The 16,476-nt window shown below is 39.5% G+C and overlaps 1 long non-coding RNA gene across 1 annotated transcript; it reads left to right on the top strand.

Moving 5' to 3' along the window:
- The first annotated feature begins 4,545 nt into the window (after positions 1 to 4,545).
- On the top strand, positions 4,546 to 15,390 carry LOC140116466 (uncharacterized). Its single transcript, XR_011852769.1, has 4 exons — positions 4,546 to 4,597; positions 4,921 to 5,072; positions 15,114 to 15,213; positions 15,302 to 15,390. It is a non-coding gene; the product is annotated as an uncharacterized lncRNA (long non-coding RNA).
- Positions 15,391 to 16,476: the final 1,086 nt, after the last annotated feature.

Genomic DNA, 16,476 nt, shown 5'->3' with positions numbered 1-16,476 from the left:
ACAAATAAAATCATAAAAATGTTAGGTATCACAGCATCCCTATTATCCCTATCTTTCAAAATATAATTATGGATATTCCAAGCGGTAAATCCCATAATGGAAAGAAGCACCTAAATTACACTTTTTCTCAACCCATAAGAAATTTTATAAAAATTGTTCAAAAAGTCATATAGTCCCCAAAATTGTAGAAATGAAAACGTCATTTCATCCGCAAAAAAAAAAAAATCTATTGAAACATAATAAAACCTGTATAAATGTGGTATCCCCATGATCATGCTGACCCAAGGAATACATTTGAGTATACAGTATTCACAAATAAGCACAATTTCATTACATTTTTTCCAGCTTCCCAGTAACCATGGAGTAAAAATGGAAACACTAAAAAAAATAACATGGTCCTTAAAAGGTTAATGACACTAATCCAACTACAGGTCTCTATGAATGGGTGGTTTATTATCCCAAATCTCCCTGTACCAACTTAAAGAAAAATCGTGAAGTGTAAAAACCTTTGCCTAACTCTGCACTAAGCTACTGAAAGCAATTCTATAATTTACACTAAGTATATGCAGCTATTTGTCTGCTAGCAGGGGCTTTACCTTGTCCCCCTGGCTGCCCTTCCTGCCTCTGTTTATGTCGGTTGCCATGGGAATCCGTATCTATACTCTGGAGTGGAGTAGAGGGTGGGTGGATCCTGCTGGGAGGGGCACTAAGAGATCTGTAGCTGCTGGGTGCTGGAGAATCAGTCCTGATAATTACTGGCAACATGTGAAAAGCGCCAGGACTTTGAGTGATGTCACAAGTATGAGACTGATCACATTCTTCAGGTCCTTCAATTACAAGGAGATAGTCTCTTTATACCGCCCAGGAATTGTATGTAGCAGGGCTGGTTGTGTTTGAAAGTTTAAAACACCAGAATTGTGTATGTCTGAAAGTTTGAATGCCATAATGTCAACTAAAGCCACCCTGACACTGATACTTTAGAGAAGGTAGATACTTAAGAAAATAAGGAGGAATCTACCATTAGAAGTACATCTGATGATAGATTCCTCCTGCCTCTGCCCTAATCTGAAATTTAATAACCCTGGAACATAACCGAACTTGTTAAAAACTTAATTTTTGGAATCTGTAAATTAACTGCAGAGACTACAGGGGCTAGTACTAGCCTGACCTATCACTGGGAGCAAAGGCTACTCCACGTCCAGTAGCCTCTGCAGTTAATTTACATATTACTAAAATAAAGTTTTTAATAAGTTAGGTTCCAGGATTAATAAATCACAGATTAGGGCAGAGGCAGCAGGAGGAACCAACCATCAGATCTACTTCTAATGTTAGAGTCCTCATGGTAGGTTTCCTTTAAGGTTATTGCACAGTAAGTCCTCATGCACACAACTGTATGGGTACCTGTGATGTAGTCGCACAATTTACAGCTGGATCACGGTCCTCATAGAGGTCTATAGCACTCAGTCAGGGTACAGTAAGCACACAGTGGGCACATTTACTAAGGGTCCGTCGGACGCATTTCCATCAGGTTTCCTGAATATTTCTGATTTGCCTTGAATCGCACAGGGGTTTTTGTCGCAGACAAATAAATTACAAAGAAGTATCTTTTTCATATTGTTTTTATTACGGTACTTCTATTACACTATTACACTAAAAGACCCCCTCATGAATACGGCCGACTGCCAGGGGACAGAATACGAGGATCCAACCTCTTATTAGGTAAGAGGCCGAATCGATTAAAACAAACTTTGCAAACATAAATTTTAATAAAAATGGAATAAATATGAAGGGGCTGGGGAGAGGATTAGGGGAGACATATTTGGTGGGGGTATTTTTGGGGGTGACAGGTCCTCTTTAAATATTCATAACCGGTAAACCTCCATAATGGGCACCGAATACCTGACTGTTGCAAAAAAACGTACTTGTTACTTCCCATTATCATAGTAGATTGATGTGCAGTCATGATATAACCATCCTCCATGCAGTATTTTATTCTGAATGAGATAAGTCCTCGTTCAGTACTTTGTAGAGCTGTGGTCAGCTTCACTGTGGAGCAGATTTGCCCTTCGAGCTGTCTTAATGCATTCTCTGTACTCGATGTTAACATCCTCTTCATGTAAAGGGATTCACATTGCTTCTTTGAAAAGATGTACAGAGCCCTAAATCCTATTAGAGCCGCAGCACTGAAGCACTGATATTTTCCTGTGTTTAGACTTCTCAAATGTATTTCTCAAGTTTGTCTGGTTTTAGGCTCTTAAACAATGATCTGACTGGTCTGAAACACCACAGGATGGAAAAGGTCCATTGGATCCCACGAGGAAGAGGTAATACAGTGAATACATTCAGCTGTGACAGGATTTTTTTGGTTAGATTGTTAGATTCTGACTTTCTGTATTGTGATGCAGAAAGAAGGAATATCAAGGATGTACAAAATCAATTATATTTCCTCTAGGCAGGGCAGGCGCCAGCACTGGGCGTACCTGGGCAAGTGCCAGGGCCAAGTGCTGCTGGGGGCCCACATAAGGCTGTTCATAAAGAATCCATGGGGGTGAGAGGGGGCCTTATATAAAATAACCATGAAGGGGCTGTTTGGTGTGATAAATTAGGGAACAGGAGACTGTTAGGGCCTACTAAGTGTCTGCTGCCCAGGGGCCTACTGAAACCCTTAGCCTGCCTCTAGGGGACGTCACAATGCAGTCATTTAGCTGCTGTTATAATATTTTGGTGTATTTAGTGTACTACAACATAACTGCCTTTGAGTGTACTCTCTCTAATCTTATATTAATGATCAACCTAATGGACAACCACTTTGAATCTTAGCAGGTTTTGAATCCTACATATTTGTAACTATTCACATTAATGGGTAACCACCATGTAGGTACTTTTTGTTGGGTGGTTGAAGATAGTAATCAAATATCGGTTCTAGGCACTCATATCCTAAATAAAAGTGGTCTTCTGAAGTGTTAATCCTGGATAGTAATATGTAGGGTGTAATCTTTACCTGGATGAACATATTCCTCTGGAACCATTGAAAATCTGGTCCTTGGGCTGACCATTGTGGTGGCAGAAGTAGAATTAAGCGTAAGGAAGGATTCAAGTCTACTGCCAGAAGTGCCTACTCTACCACCCGGGGAGAAAACACATGCCAGCTGCCATCTCCTTCTTAAGCGATGTCCCTGCACCTTGGATGGAGATTTGCTATGCGGCAATTACAGTATTAAGGTGTCTAAAAACTCCCCTCGTTCCTCTAGCCCCTCTTTTTATTTTTACATTTACAGAGATATCTGAGGGCTTATTATCAACTAGACAAATTGTACTTTCTAGTGGCACCATTTTATATTTTGTTCATTGTACTGGGAAGCTGGAAAAAAATTCTAAATGTGGTTGCATTGCCCAAAAAAAACACAGCTTCGCCATATTCTTACTTATTTTACATCTGTTCCTTTGCAGTCCAAATACCACTTCCCCTTTATTCATTGAGTCAGTATTATCACGGAGATAACAAATACATGTTATAACAAAAATATGTTTCGATTCCAAAAATTTTTTTTATCTTTTGTCCAAAATAGAAATTCTTAGTTTTGCCATATTCTGACACCAATAACTTTTTCATAGTTTAGTGTACGGAGCTGTGTGAGGTGCTATTTTTTCAGTTACGGGTACACCGACGGAAATTTTTATATTTTGATAGATTGGGGGACAGAGGGATATTTTGGGACATGGGGATACATAACATGTTTATGAGTGTTATATGTGTTCTAGGGAAAGAGGGGATTTGGATTTTTAAATTACATTATTTTTATATTGTTTTATACTATTATTTCAGTTTTACTTTAAACCTAGGTGGTCTGCTCACTTATAAATATACTACAATACAATTGTAGAATACAATACAATACTGTTTACAGTCTCTCAGACAGACATTAATATACATATGCTAATGAGAACTATGGGAGCCTTTAACAGGCTCTAAGCTGTCATTGTGCCCTGTTCATTGATCAGTGCCCTCAAGTGACATCATGGGGTGCGCTGACTGGCATTTAAAGGCGATGGCACCCAGATAAAGCACTGTTAGGTGTCGCTATCGGGTTCGACTGTGGCACCCAACATGTTCACTGACACCAGCTGTGTATAGAGAAGAATCAGCTTGTGAGACCTCTCCAGACAGCACATGTATATGTCCCCATCCCAGGGTCAGCTCTAGGTTTCAGTAGGTCTCTGGGCGACAGCGCCTCAGTGGGCCCCTTTGCCGTAAACTCACTTGGCGCCTTTAAATATTAATAAACTAAAACAGTCTCCTGTCCCTGCACCTTGGATGGAGATTTGCTATGCGGCAATTACAGTATTAAGGTGTCTAACAGCTAGCCCCAGGCCTCTGTGCTAGTCCCCGTTTGACATATCCACCTGCTACAATGTGATGCCCCCTACATCACTGTTGCCACAATTATCACCGGTCTTGTGGACAGGTTGAGTTCTAAACCACTGTGATGTCACCACTGATCAACCCTCCTGGTACTACTCCTCCAACTCCTATCCTCCTGCCTTCCACTGCTATCACCAGCTGGGTCCACACAAGTACCTAAAGTCCAGTAATCTGGTATATTGACAATCTGCTGGTACAATCCCTTTAAGCTCTTTTGCAGCAGTGATGAATTGTTCACAGGACGACTTGAGTTGCATAGTAATACAATGGGGTGGTAGTTGACATTACAACTTTATGAAGGATTTCTATGGGGGCTGAGTAATAAACAACACATTGATTTACCATGATGATAAATAAATATGTGTTATTAAGCCTTGACGCCTTGACATCCCTCCATGGCTTATTGATGAAGAGACTTAGACTTATTTAGCTCATATTTTATATCTGGAACATTATACCAGGGCATATGATCTTGACAATCATTTTGCGTTCTGCAGCTCTTAGGTGATGTACGGCAACTTTCAAGCCTCTACAGTACCATGAAAAGAGAGATTTACACAGCACGGAAATCCATTTTTTCAAACGGACCATAGATTTAGAGAACTGTTTGAAAATATTAATTTTTGAAGGAAAAGACACCCACTGTGTGGTAAGTCACCAAGCGAGGGACAAGACTCCTCTTACAGTCATATGAAAAAGTTTGAGAACCCCGATTAATCTTAATCATTTTTAGTTATCAAAATTTTGGGTTTTGCAACAGCTATTTCTGGTTGATATATCTAATAACTGATGGACCCAGTAATATTTCAGGATTGAAATGAGGTTTATTGTACTTACAGAAAATGTGCAATATGCATTAAAACAAAATTTGACAGGTGCAAAAGTATGGGTACCCTTATCATTTGCTTGATTTAAATACTCCTAACTACTTATTACTGACTTACTGAAGCACTGAATTGGTTTGGTAACCTAATTGAGCTTTGAACTTCATAGCCAGGTGTATCCAATCATGAGAAAAGGTATTTAAGGTGGTCACTAGCAAGTTGTTCTCCTATGTGAATCTCCTCTGAGGAGTGGCATCATGGGCTCTTCAAAACAACTCTCAAATGATCTGAAAACAAAGATTTTTCAACATAGTTGTTCAGGGGAAGGATACAAAACGTTGTCTCAGAGATTTAACCTGTCAGTTTCCACCGTGAGGAACATAGTAAGGAAATGGAAGACCACAGGAACAGTTCTTGTTAAGCCCAGAAGTGACAAGCCAAGAAAAATATCAGAAAGGCAGAAAAGAAGAATGGTGAGAACAGTCAAGGACAATTGACAGACACCACCAAAGACCTGCAGCATCATCCTGCATCGGTCAACAATACAGCGCACTTTGCACAAGAAGAAGCTGTTTCTGCAAGCACGCCACAAACAGAGTCGCCTGAGGTATGCAAAAGCACATTGGGACAAGCCAGTTTCATTTTGGAAGAAGGTCCTGTGGACTGATGAAACAAAGATTGAGTTGTATGGTCATACAAAAAAAGCAAAAATGCATTGTGGCCAAAAACACAGCATTCCGAGAAAAACATTTGCTACCCACTGTAAGATTTGGTGGAAGTTCCATCATGCTTTGGGCCTGTGTGGCCAATGCCGGCACCGGGAATCTTGTTAAAGTCGAGGGTTGCATGGATACCTCTCAGTATCAGCAGATTCTTGCGAATAATGTTCAAGAATCAGTGACGAAGTTGAAGTTACGCCGGGGATGGATATTTCAGCAAGACAATAATCCAAAAATGTACCCAAGCATTCATGCAGAGGAACAATTACAATGTTCTGGCCATCCCAGTCCCCAGACCTGAATATCATTGAACATCTGTGGGATGATGTGAAGCGCTGTCCATGCTCGGCCACCATCCAACTTAACTGAACTAGAATTGTTTGTAAAGAGGAATGGTCAAAAATACCTTCATCCAGGAACTCATTAAAAGCTACAGGAAGCGACTAGAGGCTGTTATTTTTGCAAAAGGAGGATCTACTAAATATTAACCCCTTCCCACCGTAGACCTTTTTCGTTTTTGCGTTTTCATTTTTCACTCCCCACCTTCAAAATCTAACTTTTTTTATTTTTCCATGTAAAGAGCTGTGTGATGGCTTATTTTCAGTGTAACAAATTACACTTCATAGTGATGGTATTTAACATTCCATGCCATGTACTGGGAAGCGGGGAAAAAAATCCAAATGCAGTGAAATTGGTAAAAAAATGCATTTGTGCCGTATTCTTGTGGGCTTGGATTTAACGGATTTCACTGTATGCCCCAAATGAAATATCTACTTTTTATGTTGGGTTGGTACGATTACGGGGATACCATTTGTATAGGTTTTATAATGTTTTCCTACTTTTACAAAAATTAAAATCTTCTGTACATAAATTTTTGGGGGATTTTGCCGTCTTCTGGCGCTAATAACTTTTTTAAACTTTGGTATACAGAGCTTTGGGAGGTGTTGTTTTTTGCAGATTTTGATGACGTTTACAATGTTATCATTTTTAGGACTGTACAACCTTTTTATAGATTTTTTTATTTTTTTTAAAAATGGCAAAAAAATGCCATTTCCGACTTTGGGCACTATTTTGCGTTACGGGGTTAAACACAGTGAAAAATCGGTATTATATTTTGATAGATCGGGTATTTTTGGAGGCATCAATACCTAATGTGTTTATGATTTTTACTGTTTATTTATATTTATATCAGTTCTAGGGAAAGGGGGGGGATTTGAGTTTTTATGTTTTTTTTATTATAATTTTAAACTTTTTTGATAACTAAAAATGATTAAGATTAATAGTGGTGCCTAAACTTTTTCATATGACTGGTATCACATACATCTGTTTTATAGTAAGGTCAGGAAGTAAGAGTTCTCCTTACATAGACTTTGCCAATTAGGGCTGCCTTGTAGACGTGTGGAGACTTATAGCCAATAATGGGGATTCTGGGAAATATGCAAATACATTTTCCAGCATGGGACAAGGAAAACCATGCCTCTATTTGCTACCTTTAAAGGCAGCCGCATTAACATCAAGCATGAATTTCAAGAAGCCTAATCACATAATGTGGAATTAAAGCCAAGCCGGTATATATATTTAAGGAGGAACAGATTCTCAACTGCAGACAGTAGTGTTTTGATGTGGTAGCGTCTCTAAAGTTGCCTTTCAAGGTAGCAAATAGAGGCACTGTTTTTCTTGTCTTATCCTGGAAAATGGATTTGAATATTTCCCAGAATCTCCAAGTGGAGAATCAATGGCTATACAGTGGGTACGTAAAGTATTAACACCCCTTCACATTTTTCACTCTTTTATCCATTGGAGCCACTTGGTATGATCAAAAAAGTTCTTTTTGTTGCTCATTAATGTACACTCCGAACCCCATCTTGACAGAAAAAAACTGAAATGCAGATATGTTTGCTAATGTATTGAACAAGAAAATATCACATGGTCAGAAGTATTCAGACCCTTTACTCATATTTAACCCAAATGCTGTCTATTTCCTTCTGATCCTCCTTGAGATGGTTCTACTCCTTCATTGGAGTCCAGCTGTGTTTAATTAAACTGATTGGAATTTATTAGGAACAGCTCTGAGCAAAGGGTCTGAATACTAATTACCATGTGATATTTCAGGTTTTTTGTTTAATAAATTAGCAAACATATCTACATTTCTGTTTTTTGTTCTGTCAAGATGGGGAGCAGGGTGTACATTAATAAGTAAAATTAAGGGCTTTTATTACCAATTGGCTGCAATTATATAAAGATTGAAAAATTTTAAGGGGTCTGAATGCTTTCCGTACCCACTGTTTCCACACCCCTATGAGGCTGCCTTAATTGGCAAAGTCTCTATAAAGATAGCTGTTACTTCCTGACATTAGTCAAAAGCCATACTAGTGCCCTACTCCGTGCTGAAGAGATGCAACCACATTGAAACAGTTCTGTCTTCCTTCTGGAATAGATATAGTGGTTTGGCTTCAATCCCACATCAAGTACAGACAGTCTTGGTTTACATAGAAGATAGGTTCTGTAGGTTTGTTCTTATGTTGAGTTTGTATGTAAGTTGGAACTGTATTTTTTATAATTGTCATCCCAGACAGAATCTTTTTGGTCTCTGTGACAATTAGATTTTAAAAATGTTGGGTTGTCATAAGATTCAGGATTAACACTAGAGCTTAATCGGGTGTTCTTAAGTAGGGGACCGCCTGTATTTAGTTTTTTTGAAAGTCATGCTTTGTTTTGAGGGGGCTGCCTTTCATGGTAGCATAAAGTGGCAATAATTTCCTTGTCCTATCCAGGAAAATATATTTGTATACTTCCCAATTTTACAGTAACATAAGTTAGTCTACATGTAGGGAAAATTGGTGCTGCAGGGTGGGAGAGCATATAGCATTCGCAGTAATGATTGACGTGCTGGGAATTCAAGTCTCGTTGTGCAGTGTGAGAAGAAAAAATTGCCTACTGTAATCAACAATTCCAAAAAACTGTATAGATCCAGAAGGTAGAACACATACAGCACCAGAACCATGTTAAAAACAGCTCCAGAGCCAAGAGCATACCATAAATACAGTTAAGTAGATAAATAAATACAGCACCAGTACCTAGCTCAGTACATAAAAACACCAACGGGACTGAGCTAAGTACATAAAAATTGAACCAAGCTCAGTGTAAAAAATATATTGAGTGTAGAATTGCGAGCTCATGTGTAATGACAGTACTTACTGTAAAACCGATGACATCTGATCGAAGGATACACCTATTTTTGCTTCTTTCAGCCACAACTTCTCTCTGCAGATTTTACAACAACATTTTTTTTTGGTTCATCACTCCATCATTATCTCCTTAATTTTCTTATCACAAACTTAATACTGTTCTGTAGCTCCCCTAGAGATCATTAATATGTCCTCACAGGAACCAACATGGTTACATTTTCCACACAGTAGCCAAAATAGTAACAGTGCTTCCCCACAGTAGTCATAGCATCAGCCCCACACTAGCCATTAGTCACAGTGCCTGTCCCCAGTAGGCACAATAATGAACCAAGTAGCCAGTACACACAGTGGTATCCCCAGTAGCCATTAGTCACAGCGATGCCCCTTGTAACCACAATAATGCCCCCATTAGGCACAGCAATGCCCCACAATAACCAGTACTCACATTGATGCCCCAAAGTAGCCAGCAGTCATGCCCCAAGTAGCCAGTGAGTTTGAAACCTGAACTAAAAAATAAAGGAGTCCCAAAGAAATGTAGAAAAAGCCGTAGCACATGCAAAATAAAATCCAATGTTTCTTTATTGAATATCCATTAAAATGGTGCACAAATCATGTGCATAGACAGTGTAGGTACAAAGGCAAAAACCTACGCATTTCAGCTCAACACAGAGCCTTAGTCATGGTATAACAAAGGTATGATAAAAACAAAACTTTATACACCGCTATACACGTGGATAATCAGGGTTCCGATACATCACATCCGGATGGAATTGCCAGCCAGGGGCTCTGTAAACATGGTAGTAGTGACAATCCCTCGATCAGATGAAGCCATCAAATGAATGTCAAAAAACCTTTATTAATTGTGATATACAATATGTCGTTTACATTATTCAATGCATATGTTGTTCTGTCTTTTAGGTAGGTTGCACAATACAAAAACTGAAAACAAGGATCGCTCAACATTTAACAAGCATTAAAAATAGTGACGCCAATGCTTCGGGAGCCGCTAAACCTTTCATAGAAATACATAACAAGGATCTTTCCTGTTTTCAGTTTTTTGGCATTGAACATGTTAACCGGCCACTCAGAGGTGGAGAGTGGAGGAAGCTCCTCCCTTAACCCCTTCCCACCGCAGCCCTTTTTCGTTTTTGCGTTTTCATTTTTCACTACCCACATTCAAAAATCTGTAACTTTTTATTTTTCCATGTACAGAGCTGTGTGACAGCTTATTTTCTGCGTAACAAATTACACTTCAAAATGGTGGTATTTAATATTCCATGCCGTGTACTGGGAAGCGGGAAAAAGTTTCCAAATGCAGTGAAATTGGTAAAAAAACGCATTTGTGCCGTATTCTTGTGGGCTTGGATTTTACAGATTTCACTGTGCACCCCAAAGGACATGTCTACTTTATTCTTTGGGTCGTCACGATTACGGGGATACCAAATTTGTATAGGTTTTATAATGTTTTCATACATTTAAAAAAAATTAAAACCTCCTGTACAAAATTTTTGGGGGGGATTTTGCCATCTTCTGGCGCTAATAACTTTTTCATACTTTCGTGTATGGAGCTGTGGGTGTTGCCGTTTTTTGAGGATTTTGATGACGTCTACAATGTTATCATTTTTAGGACTCTATGACCTTTTGATCGCTTTTTATAGAATTTTTAATTTTTTTTTTAAATGGCAAAAAAGTACCATTTTCAACTTTGCGCACGATTTTCCGTTACGGGGTTAAACGCAGTGAAAAACCGTTATCATTTTTTGATAAATCGGGCATTTTCGGACACGGCGATACCTAATGTGTTTATGATTTTTACTGTTTATTTATATTTATATCAGTTCTAGGGAAAGGGGGGTGATTTGAATTTTTAGGTTTTCTTTATTATAATTTTTTATTTTAACTTTTTTTTTATTTTTACTATTTTTTCAGACTCCCTAGGGTACTTTAACCCTGGGGTGTCTGTACGATCCTATCATATACTGCCACACTACAGTATGGCAGTATATGGGGATTTTACTACTCATACATTACAATGTGTTGATAGCACATTGTAATGAATGGGTAAACCCGAAGTAGCTTTGGGTCTTCGTGAGACCCGAAGCTACCATGGCAACGGATCGCCGCTCCCCGATAACGTCACAGGGAGCGGCGATCCACGGAAAGATGGCGGCGCCCGCGCGCCGCCGGCAAAGGTGCCGATCAGCAGTAAAACACCTGCGATCGGTGCCGGCACCGATCGCGCGTGTTACCGGTAAGCTTTTGCTGCAATATGCAGCAAAGACTTACCGGCTATGGAGAGGGCTCGGCCCACGAGCCCTCTCCATGTACCGGGACCCGACATGTGACGTACTATTACGTCACATTTCGGTAAGGGGTTAAAAAGAACCATTTTGGATTCTTGCACTCAATTCCAGGTATCCTTATGGAATGAATTCCAAAAATGATTTAACTTACATTTATTGACCGCTTGAGACATCTTCAAAGCCCAACCACAACTCTGTTTCTGTATATGCAGTAGTTAACTATAAGAATGATTAAGTGTGCCTACCCAACCGGATGTAATGTATCGGAACCCTGATTATCCACGTGTATAACGGTGTATACATTTTTGTTTTTATCATACCTTTGTTATACCGTGACTAAGGCTCTGAGTTGAATTGAAACTCATAGGTTTTTGCCTTTGTACCTACACTGTCCATGGACATAATTTGTGCACCATTTTAATGGATATTCAATAAAGAAACACTGGATTTTATTTTGAATGTGCTCCGGTTTTTTCTACATTTCATTGGGACTGCTCTGTATGCCAGACGCCGTGAAAGCACCTACATGGAAGGCTCTACCACACAGACAAGCCAGGGAATGTGAGTTTTTCTTTCCATTTGTGTACTAAAAACGAAAGGAATGGAGACACATCAGCTATTTGGAAAATATCTAACCCCTACCACAGATCTGTACAATCACAATTTAGTTAATTAGCTTAGGTACAAAAGTTTCATAGTGTTATCTGCTAGCAAACATGACTTTCTGCATTATCTAAGCATTTGCATTACAATATAATTGTGTGTTATAACTTACCTTGCACTCTGACAGAATTCTCTTTTAGTCCCAGGGGTTGGGCTTTGGTTTGGATGCATTTCAAAAACCAACAAGTGACTTTTCTGTGCTGCTCACTCTTTAGCTCTCAGCCCCCACCTTTGTGGTTCTGTAGATTTCCTCCCTTCCCCACTGATGTCAGCTCACCAGGCTGTGAGCTCTGTGAAAGAGCAGGTTGGAGGAGCTGTACAGGAGTACAAAGGTGGGGGCTGAGAGCTGAGGAGTCTGCAGCACAGACAACTCGTGTTGTTTTTTGAAATGCATCCAAACCAAAACCCAACCCCTGGGACTAAACACTGGATTCTGTCAGGGTGCAAGGTAAGGTAAAACAGACAATTATTTTGTAATGCAAATGCTTAGAGAAAGCAGGAAGGCAGATTTGCAATGTAGGTGTGATGGGCTTCTGCAGCCTTTAGTGAAAATGAGGTCACTTGTGACAGGTTCCCTTTAAACAAGCTCCTGTCCAGAGGCTTGACCCTCTGTAAAAAAAATAACACACAAAACCAAACATAAAAGCATTCCCTGACTCTCATCGTGATGCTAAAATATCATTAACACGCTGAACATATTTTTTGTCTGACTTTCCCTGCTAATATATCTTACCACCTCCTAACTGATAGAAAATTATAGAAATTAGCCTGATTATGTCTGATTAGGCTCTGATTCATAACCCTCTGTCTTAATTAAGAATTGCTCATTTTCTTTTATAATTTTAACTTGATAACATCATGGAAATGTGCCATTGGGTGATATAGGCGGAATCATTTATATTCCTGCTCATTTATATTCCGTATAAGTTTTCTACATCTAACGCCTGAATATTTAAAAGTTAAACAGTTTCTGTTAAAAAGTTAACATGTACAATCAAATTAGCATTTCGGGGTATTATTGAAATGTGATTGCCATTCCCTTACCAGGATAAGTCAAGATGGTATTAATTGAAAATTAAAAAATAAATGGAATTTCAGTAAATGTTGGATAGATTCTTTGTCGATTAATTTTCAGTCAATCTGCGCCAAATTCTGTTAGATTCTTAGATTCATTACTTACATAGAATGGGGCATTTATCCCGTACAGGCAGTCCCCGGGCTACATACAGGATAGGTTCTATAGGTTTGTTCTTATGTTGAATTTGTATGTAAGTCGTAACTGTATATTTTATAATTGTAGCTCCAGGCAGAATTTTTTTGGTCTCTGTGACAGATTTTAAAAATGTTGGATTGTCATAAGAACCAGGATTAACAACAAAGCTTAATTGCAGACACCTGTGATAAGTGTTACAGCTGATTATTGTAGCTTAAGGCTAAAGTACAGTAAATTACCAACATCCAGGATTCTGTTTGTAACTAGGGGTCGTCTGTAAGTCAGGTGCTCTTAAGTAGGGGACTGCCTGTATCACTTTGGACTTTCCATGGCCTTCAAAATCAAAGCAGTTCATCAAGACATTTACATTTAGGTTGTGTCAAGTAAATATCCCCCCCCCAGTATTATTCTACGTCTACAACAATTTTCAAAGCATGACCAAGAGCAAGATGTAAATACTCGAAACGCGTAGGTCCGCCTACTTTTTTGATTTGGATGTTTTACTTTTTATAACATTGTTGGAGTGCTGGAATGGTTACTTTTTGCCTTCAAATTTTTGTAACTATTAGGACCATTACCGGTGCAGTATTTCCCTGCACAGTGAACCCCTCCATAAACAGGAGGCTTCCGGACTACTGGATTTTGAGCTGACTATTACTTCTTTTTTCTATTGCTCTACATTTACCAGCCTGAGATGATAGGAAGGATTGGATTCTTGCAGCTTGTGCCAAATCTGGATCCACCTACAATAGTTGCTCTTACTCTATCCACCATTCCCAATACTTACAACAGGAATATGAAAGAAAATGCTAAAATCCTGACGCTGGCCAGTCTATGTGCCTTTTTGAAAGTTCTTCAGCTTTGTTCTTTTAATCTAATGTTAATTTACCCTACAACAGAAAACTGGTTACTTAAAGGGGTGTTCTCGTCTGGACATTCACATTCAGTTTCATTAATCTGCCATTAATAAACATTTCTTCAATTAGATGTTATTAAAAAAAATGTTCCTGTGTGAAGATAATTTCTCATAAATGTAGCCATGTTGTCCCTTAGAAACAAGGCAGCTTCCTCGATTATGGCCACCTCTGCTGGAAGGATTGCACAAAGAAACAAATTGTTTTTGTATATAAAATGTCCGGAAGTTACTACATGACCCATATCCGTCCTGTGGTAATGATTGATGAATCCTGGTGGTCCAGCAGGACTCTATAGCACATGTCTGGCCACCGCTGCCAGAGTGTGACGTGGTCGTATCCGAGGAAGCCATCTCGTTTCTAAGGAACAACATAGCTACATTTATAAGAAATTATCTTCACACAGGAACATTTTTTTTATTAACATGCAATTGAAGAAATGTTTACTTATGGCAAATGAATTTAATTAAATGTAAATGCCCTGATGGGAATACCCCTTTAATTGACGGTCAGATTAGGCAATTATTGAAGAATGGCCCAAAAATTCTTTCTTCTTTGTGGTATATTCTCAATAGCTTCCATTAATTTTTCTTCAGGTCTCCTGTAATTTATTGAAAATGATTAAACTACCCTTCCTTTATTTTATTGGGTACCTCTGCTCCCTAACATTAACCTAGAACTGATCTCCCATTTCTACTGGCCCTCCCAATATTGACCGTTCCTACTGTTGTCTGTATCCATGGAAAAATAGTATATAATACTCCTTATGATGTCTATCCGGCAAACATTTGACATTTTGTACATTACATGTTCATGTATATGATGATTTAATAGCTAGTAATTCCTTACATTTGTACTATTCTGAGGCCTCAAACACACGACTGGATCTTTTGACCTGTGCCCACGATCAGCAGGACACCTTTACAAAATCTCACCTCTATCTCTGTCCTCTGGACACAGAACCAGGTGAGTACTGTAGTGAAGCATGGAGCTGTGAGCAGGGGAGAGCAGGAGGCCAGCGATGTCATTACAAAATGCTTCCTGTTCCCAAAAGATGACTTCAGTTCTGAGAGCTTGAGGCGCGGTATGATGACATCACCACAACCGTCCTGTACACAGAGAAGAAGACGAAGTGAGAGAGGAAGAAAAGTGAATATACTGTTTAATTTTTTTATTATACATTGTGGAGGAGAAGCACAGGAAGGTTATGAGGACATAATCAGGGGACTGGAGGGTGGCTGTGAGGACATAATTGGGGGACTACAAGTACTTTACTGAAGGGGGGGGGCTATGGAGGACATTTCTAGGAAAGGGCTGTGGATGACATTACTGGGGAATTATGAAGGGCTGTTAGGACATAACTGGGGGCAGTGAGGACATAACTGAGGACTTTGAGTACATTACTGGGGGCTATGGAGGACATTGCTGGGGAAGGGCTGTGGAGGACATTACTGGGGGGGCTGTGAACACATTATTGGGGGTGCTGTGGAGGACATTACTGTGGGACTGTGGAGGACATTACGGGGGGGGGGACTGTGGAGGACATTATTGGGGGGCTATGGGAAAATAACTGGGGGGCTGTGGAGACATTACTAGGGGGCTGTGGAGGACATTACTGGGGGTGAATTGGAGGCTATGGGGCACATTATTAGGAAGGGCTGTGGGGGAATTCATATGCTGGGGCTGTGAAGATACTTACTGAGGATCGTGGGGACATTACTTAGTGTGTGGGACATTACTTATTGAGGGCTGTGGGGACATTACTTATTTCGTGTAGGGGCACTATTCAGTTTGGGGTTATTTTTTAGTGGTGAGGGCATTATTTAATGTGGGGATTCCTTTCAGCGGGCACAATTAGAAAGGGGCCTCTATTAGAGGGCTTTATTCAGTGCAGGTCACATTGAGGGGGAATTAGTAAAGGTCACAGGTATTAGATATATTACATTTGAGGCCACATTTGGGGAGCATTATTTTGCCTGTAGCTGAAAATGATAAATACAGTTATTTTTGGTAGAAGCACATGTGAGGGGGAATATGTATAGGTGTGGAAATTAATGAAATTAGGTACATGTGCATTGGGGCCACGCCCCAGATATTTTATGATCCAGGCAACACCCCTGGTATGAGGCCTTTTGTGGTCTAGCATATTGCCGAGCAGGAGTGGCAGAGCATATTTTACATAATGTCATATCTACAATAACCAGTGTTGGACTTGGGTATTATGGGTTT

The sequence above is a fragment of the Engystomops pustulosus genome, chromosome 2 (genome assembly GCF_040894005.1).
Source record: "Engystomops pustulosus chromosome 2, aEngPut4.maternal, whole genome shotgun sequence".
Lineage (NCBI taxonomy): Eukaryota > Metazoa > Chordata > Amphibia > Anura > Leptodactylidae > Engystomops > Engystomops pustulosus.
This window is presented reverse-complemented; position numbering and strand designations above follow the sequence as displayed.